The following is a 19,200-nucleotide window of genomic DNA, read 5'->3' as shown; positions in this document are numbered from 1 at the left end:
CTGCTGCCGACGACTGAAGAGAATCGTTCAACATGAAATAATTGCAAACCTTGCGCAAAATGCTGCAGATTCCAATGATAGGCCATCAACAAGAGTCAGCGTGCGAACCATTCAACGAATCATCATCGATATGGGCTTTATGACTTGTACCCTTGATGACACGACACAAAGCTTTTTCGCCTCGCTTGGGCCCGTCAACGTCGACATTGGACAGATGATGACTGGAAACATGTTGTATGGTCGGAACTGTCTCGTTTCAAATGTAGTGGTGTGGAGTGCGTGCGGTCGGAGTGATGTGGGACCCTTGATACGTCTAGATACGACTCCGACAGGTGACACGTACGTAAGCATTCTGTCTGATCACCTGCATCCATTCATGTCCGTAGTGCATTCCGACAGACTTGGGCGATTCCAGCAGGATAATGCGACACCCCACACGTCCAGGATTCCTACAGACGCTCCAGAACACTCTTCTGAGTTTAAACACCTCCGCTGGCCAGCAGAATTCCCAGACATGAGCATTATTGAGCAGATCTGGGATGCCTTGCAACTTGCTGTTCAGAAGAGGTCTCCAACCTCTCTTACAGATGTATGGACAGTCCTGCAGGATTTATGGTATTAGTTTCCTCCAGCACTGCTTCAGACATTAGTCGAGTCCATGTCACGTGGTATGGCGGGACTTGCGCGTGTTCGCGGGGGCCCTACACGCTATTAGCCACTTGTACTATTTTTTTTCAGTGTAGTTCGAGGAAGCAACGAGGGGTACCTAACAACTGGAAAAAGGTCAGGTTATCCATGTTTTCAAGATGAGTCGTAGGACGATGCACACAATTATAGACCAATATTGTTGACGTCAATCTGTTGCAGAATTGTGGAACATGTTTTATGCTCAAGAATTTTTGCGTTTTTGGAGAACGAAAATCACCCCTTTAAAAATCAAAATGGATTCGCAATCAGAGCTCCTGCAGAACCCAGTTCGCTCTGTTCCTCCCTGAGATCTGCAGACAACGATGCGCAGGTTTATGCCGTTCTCCTTGACTTCAGGAGGCGTTTGACATCGTCCAGCACGGCTGTTTACTGAAAAAAAAATCGAACTTACCGACTATCGCAACAGATTTACGACTGGATTCAAGACTTCCGTGCGGATAGAACTCAACATATCGCTCTTAGTGGAACAAAATCGACAGCTGTAAAGGTAATTTCTGGAGTACGCAAAGGGAGTGTGATTGGGCGGTTACCGTGTACAATGTATATAAATGATCTAGTAGACAGTGTCGGAAGGTCTCGTTTATAAACCTCTATAAATGCAGGAAATAAAATGGAAAATTAAAATCCCCGAATACTCTTGGTTACTGGTAATCGGAGTGCATGCAGTCTCCTTAGTCGATTTTTTACATCTTCTGAGTGTTCCGATAAGAAAACGTGGAACTGGATAGAATATAAGTTGGTATTTAGGGTATTCTGCATAGTTTACACTGCATTAGAGATACAGAGTTGCAGACCCTCTGGTTGAGTTAGCAAAGAATGCTACGTTAGTGTATATACGCCCAGAGGCTTTAGGTGCTTTTTGTTAAAGTGGGGAACCGATATCAACAGTTTATATGCAGAGAGATAACAGCGAAGCTTGTCAGTTTTTAATGTGCTAGCTATTGTTCCATTTTGGTCTTAATGCTATCTCTGACAAAAATGATCATCATTAAAACGAACATGATTTTAGTGACAAAACGAAGAACTGTCAACCAGGAGTCAGCTCAGTACTGCCATTTGTCGACGTAGGCTATCCTCCAGAGGATTAAACATCTCCATTTCATTCTTCATAGAAGACTGTTGTTGAGATGTATTACACATTTCTGTATCGCCTGCTCTGCAATGTTCACAGGAGAGCTTCTGTGAAGTTTGGAAAGTAGGAAACGAGGTACTGGCAGAAGTAAAGCTGTGAGGACGGGGCGTGAGTCGTGCTTGGGTAGCTCAGTTGATAGAGCACTTGGCTGCGAAAGGCAAAGGTCCTGAGTTCGAGTCTCGGTCCGGCACACAGTTTTAAACTGCCAGGAAGTTTCAAGACAATACAAGCAGTTTGGAACAATATTGCACTAACACTGTACTGTGTCATAGAAGGCATCCAAATACAAACTCTTGGCGCGTGTGGCCACACCATCTGAAAGTGTAGATAGGCTCATTTGGTATTTTTATCAATCCTCGGGGCCCTAAGGTATCAGAAAGTATATAAGAAAGCGTAACCTGTTTTGATATTTTCCCAATATACGATGTAAAGTACATCGATTAGTAAGCAGTTGTGTCATCTGTCACAAAGCAAAATCCATCAACAAAACTAGTAAGACTGAATTGCCTACTATTTTGCCTGGAAAACTACTTGACATCGGAGATGTTCCTGTTGCCGTTCCATGCGCTAACTCCTGTGGAGGTATCATGTTATTACATTATAAGACTTTTTTCCAAGTTTGTCAGGCTATACCCTGCGAAGTCCGTTACAGGTACCGAAATTTTTTGAAAATCAAAAAATGATTACATTCCCACAGTAGGAAAACCCAAGACATTGCTAACGGACAATGCATTTTGCTTCAGTGGCTACGAACAGAGAGTGTTTATGTGAGAAAATGGCATACAAGTAATTTCAATATCACTCTTTAACCCACGAGTAAATCCGTGTGAACGAGTAGTATGTGAAGTAAACAGTTTCATATGCACATATACGCACGATCAGCACACTCACTGGGTGAATTATCTTGATTTACAGTGAGCAGCTAGTGAAGCATCTTCCTACTTATAGGGTGACAGTTATTGAATTATATGAAAAAAAAAACGTAAATCAGTTAGAAACCACTGCGTGCTCACACTTTGAATAAAGTAAATGTAAACGCTACTACAGATATTCAGTTTTCAGCTCAGCATTGGTTTTGGTGTTACTGCTGTGCATTTTGTTTTTAATATAGACCCACAAAAAAGGGTCACACGTGTTCAGATCGGGAGAATATGGCGGCTAATCGAGGCCCATGCCAGTGGCCCCCGGGTTCTCCAGTCCCCAAAGTGCTCCTCCAGGACATCAAAGACTCTCTTTCTTCGGTGGGGTCGATCTCCGTTTTTACAAGAACCACATCTAGTCGAAATCAGGGTCACTTTGGATAATGGGGACGGCATCATCTTTCAAAACCTTCACGTACCGTTCGGTAGTCACCGTGACATCAAGGAATATCGCTCCGATTATTCGGCGACTGGACACTGCACGCCACACAGTCACCTGTCGAGGGTGAAGAGACGACTCGATCGCGAAATGCGGATTCAAAATGGTTCAAATGGCTCTGGGACTTAACATCGGAGGTCATCAGTCCCCTAGACTTAGAACTACTTGAGCCTAACTAACCTGAGGACATCACACACATCCATACCCGAGGCAGGATTCGAACCTGGCGAAGTGTCGTGAACAACATACTGAAAATCCTTACCTGTAGCGTGTGAGCGTTGGGGTGGCGGGCGGGGGTCGGGGGTGCAGGGTTTAAAGGGCACTTTTTCACGTTTTTCGTGAATAACTCGAAAAGCATGGCTTCTACTGACATTGCTTCCCAGTACAAAATTAAAGTACGTTTAATTTCGTACGAAAAAGCCTCTATTAATTTTTTCTCTAGGACTAATATTTTCCGCGTTATAAGGGGTAAAAGCCACAATTAAAAAAACAAAGTTTTAATGTTGTAAAATTAATGATTAATGCTCAAAGAACTTGAGAATAACAGAAAATACACATTGTTTATTATAAAACAACATCTTAGCTTCAATTTGTACATTTCAAGAATCAAGAACTGTATCATCATCATCATCATCTTCCAGGTAGCTCAACAGTTTACCATTTGTACACGTACCATGGCAGGTGCCGCAAACCACTGAGGCATATGATTCCTGCTTTTCGTCATCCGCATCGTCCCCAACACTCAGTAGAACATCGGCAAAAGATGGTGTTCAGTATAGCTTCAGGTACTGCTTTGTCTTTGGTAGTCAGTGGATGGAGCTATCCCTCCGCCCTCGCTTCCATCCCCATTTAGTAGGCAGTATGGGGTTGTTGAGCCACAGTTGTATCTGTCCTACCAGTTCAAAATGGTGTGTAGAGATGTACGTAAATTCTGTTTATATGTGTAGTTCTATTAATAACTGATATCAGCATCCCATTCAGTGTTAATGCATTTGTTGGAAAATAAACACTTATTACACGTGTCCTCGTACAATGCATTTTCTAAAATATCGAGAATCTCCAGGTGTGTCTGCGCTGTGTGTCACCAGTGATTTATGAGGTGCACTGTGGAAGGGTCGGTATAACTTGGTGAAACATCCTGTAGTTGCTTCTTGCGACGCAACGGGGTAGCTGGAGTGAGGACTCACTAATCGCTCTTCGTTTTGCAGACGCACAAGTAAGGGAAGTGCTTGACATCGTTCCGCATCATGCCTTCCATCATCATCTTCTACCCTCCACCGCCCCCCCCCCTTTTCCCACCAAACTTCACTCACACCTGCTGCCACCTGTCACATCCTCAGAACAAAATTTATCCCTCAGTACTGTTCCACTGTATGGAGGAGGAGGAGATTAGTGTTAAACGTCCCGTCGACAACGAGGTCATTAGAGACGGAGCGCAAGCTCGGGTGAGGGAAGGATGGGGAAGGAAATCGGCCGTGCCCTTTCAAAGGAACCATCCCGGCATTTGCCTGAAGCGATTTAGGGAAATCACGGAAAACTTAAATCAGGATGGCCGGAGACGGGATTGAACCGTCGTCCTCCCGAATGCGAGTCCAGTGTGCTAACCACTGCGCCACCTCGCTCGGTTTTCCACTGTATGCAAATGAGTTATAGCCATTTAATATTTGGTCTCAATCACCTTCATTCAGAAATAAAGATTAATTTATACCATTAAGAGATTGTTTTCATAAATTTGGCATTTTTCCACTCCTTGTAACGCGAAAACTATTGGTCCTACAGAAAAAAATGAATAGAGCCTCTTTTGTAGGAAATTTTGTACCGGGAAACATTTCTCTAGAAGCCACAGTTTTCTAGTTATTCAGCAGAAACGTAAAAAAGTGACCTTTAAACGCCCCCCCCCCCCCACTCCAACTACAGGTGAGGAGGTTTAGTATGTTGTTCACGACACTCCCCTCTATCACTATACAAAAATTTGCGAGTACACGAATTTTTTCCCCTAATCGCCATTTTTTGTCTTCGTTGACTGGGCTATACAGTCCTGTAGACTTGATGTTGAATGTCAAAGAAGGCAATGAGTGGATAGATCCTCTTTCGGAATTTCCAAGACAAGCAGAATGCTGTGAAAAATAGGTAAAGTTCGTGTCCATTGCACTCACTCATCAAGCGCATCTTAGAAAATTGCAGTATGACAACAATCCGAAAAGCACGCCAAATTGTGAAGTAGGAAGTTATACTGTACTCAGGACTCACCCAAATCTTTCACAGCTGAAATGGAAAAAGAAAAGGAAGTGGGCGTTACTTTATCGAGGGCGATATATCATCACATGCATTCTAAACTCGTTATTTACCCACAAATCACAGAACGAATAAGATTCAAGCTTTGTGCCCAGGCTAACATCTTACACAAAACCATTAAACGAACATCAGAAAAGATAAGCACCAGCGACGAGAATAACCGTCAACTGATCACTGACTGTACTAAAACACATGAAACATCTTGTACCCTGACTTCGCTTTGGAATAAGCATTACATCTACAACACGTGTATGCTCAGGACTTACACTCGCTCAAATTGGATTTATCGATTTCCACACGGACACACATATTAATCTGAAGATATGCTATAGCATCGACTCATTTTTATGTTTATTATGAAGCTAAATGTTTTCACCTGTGTAGGTGTAAGATTGTTTTAATTGGGTGAAAAAGTGCATCTCAGGCTTACACGTTGCTGAATATCCACCGTGCTTAACGTATTTTAATGCTACAAGTTATTTTGGGAAGAGAGTAAAAGATGGACGTAAACTTTTACAACTAAGTGACTAGTGAAATGGCAGAGAGTGATGTCCTGTCAATGACTGGAAACATTTGCACAGAAACACTGCACTGCGTGCTATGTACCATCTGAATACAGCACAATGCCATGCAGATACGTAATGTTCTACCCTGTTCACAAAGTTAACATCATAAACACATAAAATACTACTCAGCAACACGAATGGTAGTGTACAGGCGACGTGAAACTTGTAACTAGAGGTTCTTCCTCTGCTCTTTTTAGGTGAGTCTCTGTTTTGCACTTGAATCGTTTCTAATATTAGCTACTTTGCACTGACATACTTTAGGAGTGATATGCTGTAGTGGCTTTTCTCTGACCTGACATTTATGGGTATATAAGCAAATGCAACTTCATAATATATGAATTCCACACCATGATCTACACCATGATTTTCAAGGCTGATAGCAGGATGAGTAAAAATCGTAAGAATATGACTGGTTAAAAGAAATTGTGAATAAAATGACTTTAACAGAAAGCCTGCAAATATAAAACCCCATAATAAATACGAAACATCGTGCGAAGGTACCAAAATTTATACTACATTGAACCCGAAATGGTGGTTGTGTAAGTGATAAAACAGTGACAAATCGTGTGTTGGGGTAGATAATTATTGAATAGCGCGTAATTCAGATCGCTAGAGGGTTGCTAATGGAACATTAGGACAATATGCAGCATTTCTACCGGATACGAAGATATGCACTTACCTCTTGGGAAAAATGGAAGTGATTCCCTCAAGATGATGCGCTATCGAAGGTGTGTCGATGGGTTCCACTGCACAGGCGCTCAAAACGTGTCTCCAACATCGATATTCGCTGAGAAATCTTCACACCACATAAATACGGTGTGCCGCGTCCAGTGGTCATGTCTGAAGTAAGCCACGGGCGTGCCTATGGTAAAATGTGATGTCGCCGGACAGTTGTACGGAGGATTTTGAGCATTCAAATGTACACTCTAAAATGCATCTAAAAAAGTAAACTTGGACACGGCAAAATTCATGTGAATTTATGAACCTTTGCAGATATTCGTGTACTATCACATAAAAAGAAGACGCTCTTTCAGCTTCAGCCGAATTTAAACAGTACCTGTGCACTGGGCAATATCCAAGTGTCTACAATTAACTAAATAGAATGAAAACGATTAATTTCTATTGTACATAGTGTGAACAATCTAACTGCATGTTACTTTTGAATACATTATGGGAGTGACAGTGATCAATACGTTACAAATATTTGCTATTAAAAAGCAGTCTTGATTCCAATGTATTTAGTACGGTGACCGGTTTCGACCACTACTGTGGTCATCTTCAGACCAATGAGTAAGAATCTCCTTCTGCTAGAGAATCACTACTGAATCAGTAGTGATTCTCTAGCAGAAGGAGGTTCTTACTGAATGAGTAGTGATTCTCTAGCAGCAGGAGGTTCTTGCTCATTGGTCTGAAGATGACCACAGTAGTGGTCGAAACCGGTCACCGTACTAAATAAATTGGGATCAAGATTGTTTTTAATAGTAAATATTTCTAACTGCATGTGATTATGTATTGATACAAATGAAACCCAAACTTTATCTTCTGTAAACGCACCATAGCAGTGCATCGTTCTCAAAAGACTGGTGGCATGATACAATCGCAGAGCTTCAGCACTGCTGCACGTATACGGGAGGACGCTGGGCTGAGAGGCAATAAGACAGCACTGTGTCCTTTGACCGCACCGTGAACTGAGGGAAATCGCGCCGGCTGGACTAGCCTAGGCGACGTACAATCCGCGGCTGACGTCACTCCTCCACTACACTCGCGACCTGCACTGTGCTGCGCACACAAAACAACAAGTGCGTGAACTCTGCTCTTGCCTCAGAACAATAGTGCTGCTTACGTACCATACTGTCGCGTACCTATAGATACGTCTGCACCGAGAACTTGACAACTAATTAATAATTCTTGTCGAACATATAAAACCTAATATATTAATTTTTTTCTAGGAGTGTAGAGAATCTGTCAGTTCCATGAGTTGAAAGACTACTCACAATCAACCAACAAACTGTTTCGCAGTCATCCAAGGATCCAACCCAGGGTTATTCTGAGGTTCGGCTCCCAGTGGACCCCCCCACCTCCCACCTCCCGATGAGTGTAACCCCAGTGTTTGCGTGGTAGAGTAATTATCTTGTACGCGTATGTGAAGAAAGTGTTTGTGCAGCAATCGCCGACATAGTGTAACTGAGGCGGTAAAGGGGAACCAACCCGGATTCGCCGAGGCAGATGGAAAACCGCCTTAAAAACCATACACATGCTGGCCGCCACATTGGTCTTCGAAACTAATCCACCCGGCGGATTCGTGCCGGGGACCGGCACGCCTTCTCGCTCGGGAAGCAGTGCGTTAGACTACGCGGCTAGCCGGGCAGGCTCTCCTTACCATACATTATTTTTTTGTGTGTATAATTGTGTGTATTCCTTTGCAAAGGAGCATACAATTGATATATCGATTAAGGATCAGAGTATCCATAAGACAATAATTATACTATCTGCATAAATAAACGAGGCCGTGGCCTTAAATTTTTTCGTCGGTGGCAGCTAGAAGATGCCTGACTATTAGCTTTTGTCTTGGACCATCCTGATCTTGTCATGTAAGCATCGCTCTTGTAGCTCTCAATAATTTTTATTATATTGAGCTAACTGTCATTCAAAATGTGTGTGACTATCTTGTTGCAATACCAGTCCACATATTTCACAATCTGTGACATGGTCAAAAGTGGAACAGTAGTAGTAGGGAACTGGAGGCTTCAGGACACTTTTAGTATCCAATTGATATGCAAATTAATTAAATTGGTTAATTAATCACTCCAGCCCCCACCCACCCCCGCCCCTGACAACGACCACCCCCACCCCGGGATGACGTCACGTGTTTGCTCAGGTGCACATGTACCCCAGTGCCCCCCTCACTCCCCCTCTCCCCCTCCACCAAATCAACCCTCATGGTGGAAATTTCGAAGTTTTGTGAGAATTTGGGCGAGAATTTCGAATTTTCGTGGGAATTTCTTTGTCCCAGTGTTGCGCTGACCTTCCACCCCACCCCCACCTGGGAAATTAAAAATTGTGGTGCTCTTTCCGGGGCTTGAACCCTGATTCTACTCTATGGAAAGCCCAAGTGCACCCCGTACCACATGGAAACTGTCCAGATGCGGGAGAGGAAGGTTAGTTTGTGTACTTTATTTATTTTGGTTGGGAAACTGATACAAAGATCGGTCCTAATTACGTAATTAATCAAAGACTGGCCCTAATTACACAACTGCATGCATAGCGCTACACAAGGACGGCATAAAAGCGCAATACAGCGCAAAAACTAAACGATACCACACAACTGGTGTTATCCTGCTGGCAAAAAATTTCGCAATTCCACTCGAAACTAGTCACAGACACTCTCAGACTCTACCCTACACTTCCAAGCTGGTGGGGAAAATGCTGGGGTGTAAGGTACTATCTTCATTCTTTGTGGTGGGATCTCTTATCTCTCGCATGACACTGTTGTTATAACATTCCACATACTCCTGGGTGTAGGCTGCCAGTTCTTCTCCTGCACAGTCTTGCGGAATTTCGGTATCGAACTTTAAGTTTACAACTTTTGCAAAAGAATTACCATTAAAGGTTGTTATTCCGTTGGTTTTAAATTCTGCAAACGGTTGTTCTGTTGCTAAGTATATGACATCAAGCCCACCACGTTTCGATACAATGTATCCCTCTTTTTTAAGCACATCCAAGGAGGAATGGAGTTTGATAAACAGATCTTTCGTGTGTCCTTTAACATAGTAAACATGCTCCAGTCCGTCGTTTTCGGCTAGTACTCCAACATATGGCCACGTGCCACTGATCTTTACAATGTGTTTGAAGCCATATGCGAACCTGGCCTGCATATCCGCAACAGCCTCTTCCTTTTCCATTTGAAGCTTATACTCGTCCTTTATGGCAGTTGTCTCCTCTGTATACTCTAGTTTTCTTCATTTCGATGTCTTCCATTTCCAGTTTTATTTTCCATGTACATAACACATTAACTGTAATTAAAGGTGTGATTTCTTTAATAGCAAATGGTTTAAGTCTGTGGCATACATTTACTCTTTTTCTTAGAACTTGTGGAATAACGTTGCTCGCGTCAACCAATCACAGCTCTGCAATATCTGTACCGGACGATATTGTGGGTATTGTGGAGAACAATGTTCTGGTCTGAGAAAAATAAGTTTCTCCTGCTTTAATATGCACTTACATTGTCTTTATTGGAGATAGAGTTAAGAATCTCCACGTAATTTATAGGTAAATAATTAAAACTGTATGTAGACAGAACAGAGTTGATAAGCTTTCCTCTGTCTGGAGTATCTGAAAGACTTACTTGTACACCTGTCAATTTTCGGGTATTCTTATTACCTCAGTACGCAAACTGCAGAACGTTATTAAACAAAACACAACAGTTATTCTGTACGTTATCCGTTGATTGCCACACGGAAGCAAGGGGGACAGAGTAAAATGGAGCACATTGTAAATACTGATTACTGGTGTTTGATACACATAATCACTCCTGCACAGGGTCGAATACACGATCCATTCTGTAGTTGTATATTGTAGCCTCCAACCTGGTAATGCCAAGCTGCTTAGCCAAGGAAGACCTAAAAGTTCCTCGTAGTCGCATGTCCGGACACTTTATAAAATCTATAATGTTGTTACCAATAACTTTGTTCACTCCGGAACTTGTGATCTGACATAGACATTTGTTATATGTCTTTAAACTACAGTTGGAGCTTAACCACGTCGGACAGTCTATTCCAATTACCGTTGTCCACAATCACATTGCTGGTTTCCTGGCGATCTCCCTCCCAAATCCTGAGATGGTATTAAGTAAGTCGTTAAAAATTCCGGTGATGTCTCGCATTATGTCCAAGTACAAAAGGTAATAGTTGGCTACACGTAACTGCTGCAGTTTTCTAGGCAACTCCTCCAATACAACATCCATTTTAACGTCAGATAATTCCACTTTATATGGTATAACCATAGGATTTTTATATTTCTTCGAAATAGTACTCCTTGCTTCCTTGGCGATTTTTTCCCATATCCCTTTTACTGTCACACTGTCGTTCCCATGTAGAAGAAAAGACACTATGTCTTGAAGTGACAAAACTGGAGAATCCGTTTTGCGATAGCATTATGTTGATTAAAATCTGTGATCAAGTGGACTATCAAGAACAATAACAAGTGGATGGTCTGTCGTGTTAAGGAAGGACATGTGTGGCTCATTTAACTATTATCTACGTAGTAAATACTCCAGTCTTGTCACTGCAAGACATGGCGTCAAACCGAATCTACTTGTTAATAATGTAGAGAGGGTTTCATAGTTCATCTACATCATATTCCGCAAGCGACCTAATGGTGTGTGGAGGAGGGCACTTTCGGTACCACTACACGATCCCTCTAACCCAGATCCACTCGCGAATAATGTGTGAGAAGAATGATTGTCGGTAAGCCTCTGTATTGGTTCTAATTTCTCGAATTTTCTCCTCGTGGTGGGGGGAAGTAATATATGTTGTCCTACTACTCCTGAAAAGTGCTGTCCCGAAATTTCAATAGTAAATCTCTCCGCACAACGCCCCTCTTGTAACGTCTGCCAGTGAAGTTCGTTAGTATTTCCGTAACGCTCTCTCGCCAACTAAACGATCCCTTGAGGAAACGCACTGCTTTTCATTGGATCTTCTCTATCTTCTCTATCAGTCCTACCTGATAGGCATCCCAGATAGATGAACAATACTCCAGAATCGGGCGAACGAGCGCCTTATAAGCCACTTCTTTCGTGGATGAGTTACATTTCCCTAAGATTCTTCCAATGGATCTGAGTCTGGTGTCTGCTTTTCATACTACCTGTTTTATACGGTCATTCCACTTAAGGTCACTCTGGATAGTTACGCCTAGATATTTTACGGCATACGTTGTCTCAATATGTTTCTCATCAATAGTGTAGCTGTACAGTAGTGGATTTCTGTTCCTACGTGTGCACAATATGTTACATTTATTTACGATCAGGGTCAACTGCCAGTATCTGCACCATTCATCAGTTCTCTGCAGGTCGTTATGCAAATTCTTACTATCATCTGGCGTTGATACTTTGACATAGAAAACTGCATGATCTGCGAATAGCCTTAAAGAGAATCCTACGCTTTCTACTATATCGTTTATATATATTGTAAACAGCAGCAGTCCTATCATACTTCCCTGTGGTACACCGGATATTAGCTTTACATCTGTCGATTTAGTTCCTTTAAGAACGACGTGTTGAGTTCTGTCTGCAAGGAAGTCTTGAATCAAATCGCAGGTCTGTTCCGATAGTCCGTAAGCTCGTATTTCTTTCATTAAACGGCAATGCGGAACGGTTTCAAACGACTTACTGAAATGAAGGAACAAGGCATCAACGTGAGCGCCGTTGTCCACTGTGCAGTGGATCTCATGGAGGAACAGAGCGAGCTGAGTTTCGCAGGTTCTCTGTTTGCGGAATCCATGTTAATTTTTATATAGAAGATGTTCATTTCTCAAAAACGTCATAATTCTTCCGAGCATAAAACATGTTCATGAATAACAGGGAAAATCTTGTATCAAATTTAACAAATTTACAGAGATGTCTACGATATATAATTCCTTACGGTAGGGAGCTGCTAAGGCATATTGTTATTATGTCTAATGCTGTGCTAAATTTATTGTATGTGCTAAAGTCTTCTGTATCGTTGTTCTGTTTTGGCTAAAAGCAGTTGTTGAAATGTTAACATATTAATGAAGTATATTTCAAATTTTAAAGCTCTTATTAATCATGATTATAAGTTAAGGTCTTTCGAACACTTAATATACAGGAAAGGCAGTATTTGGCCGAAGAGGAAGTAGGTTGATACACCAAATCGTATCTGTTGCAGCGAGAGGGTGTTCTGTGGATGGAATAAAACACAAGCTACATTTTCATTATAACTTTATTAAAAACATTCAGCGCTACGTGAAAAAGAGAATATAACTTGAAGTTTAAGATAAAGCAGAGCATGCTTTCAAAAGAACACACAATGATGATGCGGACATTGCACATAGACACAAATACAATTAGTTTGGAATTGGCACTTGTAGAAATCAGTTGGGCAGATCATTACCACCACTTCCTCCGTGTGGAAATGTTGTTTGTCATGCTCCTTACAGAAGTTACATGTTATTTTCGTCGAGTTTCACGGAAACTTGAGATCTTTGTCCTTGGGCACAGAGAATGTGAGTAACTCAACCTCAAGCTCTTCTTATACAAGGTAATCAGTTGAGAATGTTTAGGAAGTTCACTAATTTTGAGTAAGGTGAACCTTTTTGTAGAAAGACGGAGACGCTGCAGGGGGAAATAAAACGACTGATGGTATTGACAGAGCTCTGTAATTGGAAGGACGGAGAGCTGTAATCATATTCGTACACTTCTGTGGACTGACATTCAGTAGCGTGAATTTTCTGACTGAATCGCGCAGTGACAGTCAATCAAACACGGAATTGTGCACCTGGTAGCGTATCATATGAAGGTAGTCAGAGCTTCGTATGAAAAGGGAGTTAAACCAATGTCGACCCAGAAACCAACAACTGGTCTACGTAATTACAATGTGAGTTCTTGAAATCTACCGGTTGATTGAGAAGCACATGCTTCTCTTTTTATATTCGCGATGTCACGTGGAACGGAGTTCCACCCATTCCTCCACTGATAGTGTTGTTTGTGCGTCGTAGAGTGTGAATTCCACAACAGTAGTTGTACCACAACGGCATTTGAACTCAAAAAAATTGAGTGTTTGCACCAAGCTACTGTTAAAAACTGAGTACTGCACATTATCCTCAAGTTTATTTCTAAAAATATTCTTCATCATATTTTGAAAATGCCACCACTGAAGAGTTATTTATTTCACTGTGTGGAACTACGTAACTGGATCCCCTGCGGATCCCCAGTCTTCGTACAATGTCTATGCTCGGTTTACTACGAAAATTTTGCGAGTTCTGTGGGAAGAGTTTCAAAGCTGACGGAAAATTCATTTTTCTCTTCATTGTCCCTCGGTCTGGAAAAAGTACATTCACATTGTAGATACATTAATGGTAGTCAATGACAATCTTTTCCTCCTGTAGTTGCGTAGCTAGAAGACAACGATCTACAGCTTCCTAGAACATGTATAAATGTGCGCAGGCGAACTAGCGAAAACAGCTTCTCAAGAGGACGAGAGCCATCTTTCAACATACCCCTTCATTTATTTTCCTCATATCTAAGACCAGGAGGTAATAACCGTAGTTTGCCCAGGAGTGAGAAAGTACTATCTGTGGCAGGTGACAGCTCTGGTTCAGCCGCTGAGTACCTCCGTCCAGTCTCATTAAAAGGATCAACTGTTTACTCTTTCGCTTATCAACACTAACAAGAAGCCCCAAAAGGACGAAATGTTCAGATTTTTCTGTGTGCTCTGAAAAAAATGGTACTTGAGAAAAACTTGTCGCTTGAAACACGTGTTATGTAATGTCAGCTAAACGATGCAACCCTTTACATCATAATCATTTGAAAGAAATACAGCCAAACAGCCCGCCGTTCAACTGAAACACGACTCACGGTGTAAGTTGAAAATTTTGGGTTTGGGCAAAGCTGCGAAAGAACTGATGAAAGTATTTTGGGAGATCGTAAGAACATACTCATTTATTATTGCGGTAAGGTATGAACAGATTTATGAACACTGTAAAACTCTTTCGAACAGGACGCTTTTAGCAACTCGAAGTAAATGGAGAACACTAATTTTCGTGAGAGGAGAGCGTTCGGCTGTTCCGCTATTTCGATACTACTGTTAAAAAAAAAAAAAAAAAGAGTTGTTCGAGGCCTTCCCGTCAAGTATCAGAGCTGTGGACATCGAGAACCTTTGCAGAGTGAATATTTGTCACTAACATTTATTTTCAAAATAATCTGACAGGTCATAGAATTTGATCTCGTGTACGACGTGTGTGAGAGGATACATCAATAAGAACATGACAAGGTCTGCTTTCTGTGCAAACCAGCGATACGTTAGTTGCACTCAGTTTCAGTCTTCCCACGAAGGGAAATTCCCCGGTTCTACCGAGTGTTCAACCAAGGTCCTCAGTATCGCAGTCAAACTGACTGCTGAGCTACGAAGGCAGAAAATACAAGCTCAAGGTTTTTTTACGCATTCAAAAACGTTATATAGCTAATGAGAGACAATGTCATCACTCTGTTGCACTCCATTCGAGGACGGAGGGTCGAAATGGTGTGACATAAATGAGAATCCAGTGGTAACTACCGCTTGTAACGTTTTCATCGAGTTGCTTGTACTATGAAGTGATATTTCATAACACAGACAATGTAATGAAAAATCATACAGTCAGCAGAATGTAAGTGGTAAAACCAATTAAGGTTATCAAGAGTAATAAGGTTGGTCTGGTGACAGAAGACAGTATGTACAAAATAAAAATAGATATCGGGATGAGCAAAAAGATACCGAAACACTGGAAATAAGCCATCATTATTCTAATACATAATAAATGGGACTCGATAACTATAAGCGGATCTCACTACTGATCATTGGGTATTAGATACTCTCTAGATATTCTGCAGATAGAATGGAAGAGCAGCTCGAATGAGGCATTGAAGACCATGAAACTGGCTCCCAGAGAGAGAGTAATTGTACTGAACAGATTTATAAATACTTTGTAGTGACCTTCGTGGACTTTACCAAAGCTTACAATGCCGGGCTGCTGGATGTCATTGGTCCCAGTGACTGACACCCCCACGAATTAGTGAGGGATACCTTGAAAAGTACTACTTCTAGGGTCAAGTATCAGTTCCGCGTGGGAAAGCCTTGGAGGAAGAGACAGTTGTTCGTCAAGTAAAATGGGTTGTTACCGGTTCTCTTCAACTTATTGCTGACTGAAGTGGTCCGTCAGTGAAGGCAGGGTAACAAAAGCATGACCATTGAAGGTGTACAAATTGGGCACAAAATGAAACATAATACAACAGCAGACTGTCTAGACTTTACCGATGATACGGCATTCATAGATACACGAGTACTATGAGGATGCAAAATGAGACTGGAAAATCTTGATGTAGCTGCGGCAGAAGTTGGCCTCAAGGCAGTGTCGAGTGAGACCAAGGTTCTGAATGCAGAGAGCAATTGGAAGGTTGAGGGTCAAGTGGTGGAAAATGTGAGCAGTTTCAGCTGTCTGTGGGTCAGCATAGTACCCAAGTTACAGAGCAATAATAAATAGACAGGTCCCAAGAGCTGCAGAAACTAGTACGTGTTGTAAAGATGACTTATGAAAGGAGAAACCTGTCCAGGAACGCAAAACCGAGACACTACCTGTAAAAAATCGGAGATACAGCATTGCGCACAACTGGAACAATCACCTTGGGCAAGAGGGTCTTTTTCCGGTTGCAGGCAAGGGCCTATACCCACTTGGAAGAGAAGGAACGAAATATCTTGAGAGACATCTGGTCCATGAAACACGAACGTGGAATTTGTATACGTAGATCAAGGCAGGAGCTGTATGAGAGAGGTAAACCAGTTGGATGAAGGAAGTCACGGGGGATACGAAAACAATTGTAATTAACGGAAAAATTAGTAGTGAAGGACATGTCCATCAAAAGAAAGGTGGTCATTGGTGGACGGATGCCATGATCAAAATTAAGTTCCCAGAAGCAGAGAGAACAAGGAGGTGCAAGAGAATGAAGAGGTAGCAGAAAGAAATAAGACGTAGTGAACAAGTGACCCGCGATCCTAAACGAAGTCTCTTTTACACCCGAGGAAAATTTAAGATGAATGTACACAACGTTCTTACGAGAAACTTCCTTGTCGAATCACTGCTCCTGTGAGCATGGCGTTTCTGTGCTTCCAAACGAGCGTTATAACGTCTGTCGTTTAGCTGGAGTCTTCATCTTCGCACAGGTCTTGGCCGACAGTGTCTCCTTCAGCTCGAGGGACTTTTGGAAGGACGGAGAAGCAAAGTCACTCTTGAGATCCTTTCTAAAAGTTTCATAAAGTCAGTTGTGAAGTACTATCACGGCTTTCTGAAGTCCATTTCCTCAGAAGGAGAAAAAAAAGAAACAAACAAACAAACTGGTGCAGAAGATAGATCCTGCAGGCCCACGTTCAACGAAATTGGCTGCTAGAAATAACTCGGACGTGGCCTGCAAGACATGTTGGGGACGTAAAACCTAAAACTTCTGCAGACTATCGTCAATTTCGCGTCTTGGATTTGTATGTGACTGTACTGAAGGAACACTTTGTAGAGTGTACTACTATTGGTAGTAATACGACGAATCGCTGGTTCTCCGTAACTTTCGGAGTTGAGCGCGCCTTTTCGCAGCAGGGCCATTGCCTTACTACTGTGTTCAACAGTGCCCAAGCGCTGCCGGTCACGTGGGAGAGTGGGAATCGAGTCGTTGCCAGGGTTCCGCGCAGAGCGGTTACTCATAGAAGCCTTGCATCAAAATTGTTTGCATAGTTTGATTGAGTGATGACTTTTGAGTTTGGAAGTATTACGTCAGTACGTGGGACAATAGTGAGCAATGATATCTTTTATTCGCGGAATGTCCTCGTAATTACGTGTGAAATCAGTGGGCGAAAGAGCATCGTCGTTGTCTGCCAACAGTTTCCATTGATGAAACTTAACGTATTTGAACGGTTATAAGAAGGCTACCGTGGGTAGTTACAACTTGAATAATTAATTCGAATGGCTCTGGCACTATGGGACTTAACAGCTGTGGTCATCAGTCCCCTAGAACTTAGAACTACTTAAACCTAACTAACCTAAGGACATCACACACATCCATGCCCGAGGCAGGATTCGAACCTGCGACCGTAGCAGTCGCACGGTTCCGGACTGCGCGCCTAGAACCGCGAGACTACCGCGGCCGGCAATTAATTCGCAAAAGCAATACAGCAATGGCAGTCTTCAGTGCGAAACTCGAATTAACTGTTTAGAGTTGTGTGGTTGGGAGGTGTGACTTGTAAAATAAATAAACAAAGAAAATTGATGTGTAGTGTTATTCTTTCAAAGCAATAGGAACTAAAGTTAAATAAAGAGATACATTTTCGTGTTATGCAGCAGGTAAAATTCTTTTAACAATGAAGAGAATTGTCTCTGTTAACCACCCCGTACCAATATAGGACAGTCGGAAAATCAAACTATAAAACAGAGCTTAGAACTTTTACTATGAAGCCTTGACTGCAAAGAGATATGATGGCTCTTACTATGTGAAGTCTCTAAGTATAAATGCTAATGAAGTAGCAGTGATGTGACACATCGTAAATTGGCACCCAAAGACAGTTACTGTCCTCTTCCGTGTCCCGGGTGGATTTCACGGCATGCCTGGATTCTAGTGCTCCTACAGAAACCGACCGCCTGTCGCTGAACATCGAATGTTACCGATTGCTAACTGTCGGAAACCTGCTTTGGATGCTGATCTCCGAAGAGAAGAGTATGGAGTGCGCACAGTTATATGTCGCGAGGGCTGTGTACAGTAGAACACCAATTATCCGAATTCCTACTATACGGATCACCAGTCATCCGGATCGCTTTGAGGGAAAAGAAATTTTTGCTGTATTACTAAAATTGTTGGTTTTGTTCGATAGTTATTACAGTATAAAGTTCCGTTATCATTCTAAAATCAATCTACAGCGGATATATTAAAGGACAAAACCTTCCAGTGAACATCGAATACAGTACGCGCATTGCTGTACCCGTATTGTTGTATCCGTGGTGCCTGTGATTCCATGCGGCTCTGTGTTGTGACCTTAACGCATACACTGATTTGTCGCTGTACGTTCCGTCTTCTAATTCTTCTGTTTTGTTTTTTGTGTGTGTTTCCAGTTAACTTTGCGGCATATGGCTTCCAAAACGAAATTCGTTGTCTTATCGGTGGCAGACAAAATAAAAGTTCTCGAACAATTAGACAAAGGAGTGACTGGTAAGCAGTTAGACGAGATGTTTAGCGTGAGAACATCAACAATTTCAGATATAAGAAAAAGAATTCCTCAGTTTTAAACTTTATCTTTGTCCCTGAGAATGAAGGAGGCAGTTCGTCGAGGAAAGCGATGACAACAGCAGGAAACAAAGAGCTTGGAGAGGGTTTTCAAGTGGCTTTTGCAGCAGCGA

Source organism: Schistocerca piceifrons, chromosome 7, assembly GCF_021461385.2.
Source record: "Schistocerca piceifrons isolate TAMUIC-IGC-003096 chromosome 7, iqSchPice1.1, whole genome shotgun sequence".
In the NCBI taxonomy this organism is placed as follows: Eukaryota; Metazoa; Arthropoda; class Insecta; order Orthoptera; family Acrididae; genus Schistocerca; species Schistocerca piceifrons.
This window is presented reverse-complemented; position numbering follows the sequence as displayed.